This window comes from Populus euphratica, unplaced genomic scaffold, assembly GCF_000495115.2.
Source record: "Populus euphratica unplaced genomic scaffold, PopEup_1.0 scaffold166.1, whole genome shotgun sequence".
Taxonomy (NCBI): Eukaryota; Viridiplantae; Streptophyta; class Magnoliopsida; order Malpighiales; family Salicaceae; genus Populus; species Populus euphratica.
The window spans coordinates 27,145-30,103 of NW_011500054.1; positions in this window are offsets into that span (position 1 = coordinate 27,145).

A 2,959-nucleotide genomic window follows, 5' to 3' on the forward strand; every position below is an offset into this window, starting at 1 on the left:
TCAGTCTCTCTTACGTTGTGTATATCTTATAGTTACTACTTGAATACCTGGAATAATACAACTAGTAATGTTAATTTAGTCTAGAGTGATATCTTTCATTACACACACACACACATATATATATATAATTGTCATGATCTTGTTATATTTATAGGAAAATAGAATAATTCATGATTTTTTTTCCTTGATTATCGGATAATCTTGGCATTTGACCTTAAAGAAATTGAGACAATACGAGGTATAACCTATCATGTTATTCTCAAATACGAGAAGATCTCATATTATGATGGGACAATGTGAATTGTTCATGAATCATTATATAAGCAATTGTCCTTTGAGGAAAAGAAAACATCACTTTCTTGAACTCATCTCCGAACCTAACTTAGAAATTGAGCTGGAGGAATGTGAGCAAAGTCTAAACAGCAGAGCCCTTAAATTTAACATATCGCTTTTTTTAAAAAAAAAAAAAAACTTTCCTCCTTGCAAAAAATGGTATAGACATTTGTGTTGGAGAGGGAAAGGGTAGGAGCACGTTATACATCCAAAAAAGCATGCGTCATAAATTAGTTTTCGCAAATAATTAATTAAAAAAAACCCGGAAAGGCCTCCAAGTGGATTAAGAGAGAGAGCATTGTGAATTTGTCCACTGCTTTCCTTTTTTTGGGTCCTTTAAAAAAGAAATCCAGCCATTTAACTTCTTTTTCTTTCAATTTGACCCTTTCATTTGAATTGATTTGAATTGTACTAGTATCATCTATTAATAGGATGGACTCAGCTGATTAATTCGAAAAGCTCTGGAAAAAATAAAAAACTCTATTACAGTGCGTGTGTTTTGGGTGGCTTTCCTTTCAGTACAAGGTTTCGCAAGCTTTTCTCCCGACCCCTGCTCTTAGCAGGATGAAGCATTTCAGTTGGGTCAAAGGAAGGAATTTGAGTGAAGATACCTCATACTCAACCCTCATTCAGACACTCTCCCTAAGGAATGTAAAGAGAATTTGCTGATAAAAAAGAAAAGAACAGACATTTGAACTACTATACAAAGTTTCGAATACATGAAAGTCATGTATGGGGAAGCCCTGCAGCTTTTAGCATCTTATACTTTGATCAAGGAATATAGAAGCTTGAGTAAGCAGACATTTGATGTTCGAAGACTGTCCAAGTTGCAAAAATCTCATGGCAATTTGTATGATGATATAACCGCAACAAGAGCAAATCTTAAGAGATGAGAAAGACAGCCAACAGTTCCATAATTTTTTATGGTAAGATCAGTTTCAGTTAAAACATAAAAATTTGTAGAAACTAGCGGGAAAAGGAGAACTTTTAGCTGAAATGTGTAGGACAATCTATGCAGGTGAGTATAAAGAATGTGATAGTTCTGAATCGCTAGTTGTGGATATATTACTAGTGGATTATGCAGAAAATCTTGCATGCTCATTTATAAACTAGCTGTGAATATGTTACTAGTGGATCATGCAGAAAATCTAGCATATTCATTAAACTGATAGGACAAAGCAAAGCCTAAAAAGAGGCTTGTTCACACCAAACAAATAGTGCAATAAGAAAAAAAAAACAACCATTAAAATAGACTCAAATTTTGCTAAATAATTCTACAAAATCAATTCTATTTGAGTTTGTAGGTTAAGAAAACCCTCAAATTAAGCCCAGATGATTCTATTTGAGTCAACTTCAATATATTTCTGTTTTATTTTCAGATTTGTAGTTTAATTTTGAATTTTATATTTTCTTTTCTATTTGAACTTGAGATTCTGATTTTCCTTGTAAATGTTGGTTTTCTAAGCTAATTAAAGTACAAAGTATAGTACATCATATTAGAGAAAAACATTTCCACAAAAAATACTAATTAGAATTCTTACGATGACATCCCTTTTCGGCAACAATTCTGTTTTTCTTTGCTTGTTGTCTTCTTGAGCGTTGTTGAGGCAGAACCAAAACAATAATTCCAGTGTTTGAGATAATTCATGACCATTTATAGTTAAATTAACGACCGAGGTGTCAATTTTCAGCGCAAGGTTAATTGTAAGCATGATTGACGACATTCAACAAAGACTGCTGCAGTTCCTGGGATTATAGATATTTGATCCAGTGAAATAGAACATCAATAAAAGTCGGTGTTATATCACTAAAGAGGAAAGAGGAATAACATAAGCAAAATAAAGCCAATTCCAAATTTCCAATACCTTAGCGACAACCTACCTTCAATTCTCTGTCAAAACTCTAGTCATCACTTCCTACTTACTTGGATACAACATACAGGCAATTAATTGTTGTCATAAACCAATTCCAAAAGTTTGCTTCTGTCGAGATTTATTCTTACCCAACAGTTTCATCTGGTTTGCATGTTCTTCTTCGTCTTCCAGCTTTTTCCTCCAAGCAGCCTCTTCCTTTTGTCTTTGGATCAGCTCTAACTCACGAAATCGTTCCTCCTCTTTCCTTTGTTGCTCCAAGGCTTCTCTTCTCTGTGCTTCTTCCACTCTCCTCCTATTCTCTTCCAGCATCTTATCCAGCTCTTCTCTTTCTTTTTGAGCTTGTTCCTGAGTGGTCATATTCATGTCAAAATGTGCACGAGGCCAAAATGACAGAAACCTCTAATGAACTGGTTTTAGGGAGCAACAAATTTCTGATACTTCTAGTTTCTTTTAAAAAGAAAGAAAGAAAGATAGATAGAAAATAAAAGAAAAGCTTATTCATATGCTTTCAGCAATAAACGTTGATCAAAATAGATATCGAATGGTACACTGTTAGGCACAGAAGAAAAGGGAACTGATACAAATTGAAAAAATTAACTGTGGTGCAGTCCGCTTACATATGACAGACAGACCAGGTAAATCCATATCTAAGATGGTTAACGTAAGTGGGTAGAAGAGCAGAAGAAATAGAGGTGGGGAAAACTAACTTTAGGAGGGACCAACTCAAATACTTATCTAGGTTCACGGTTCAG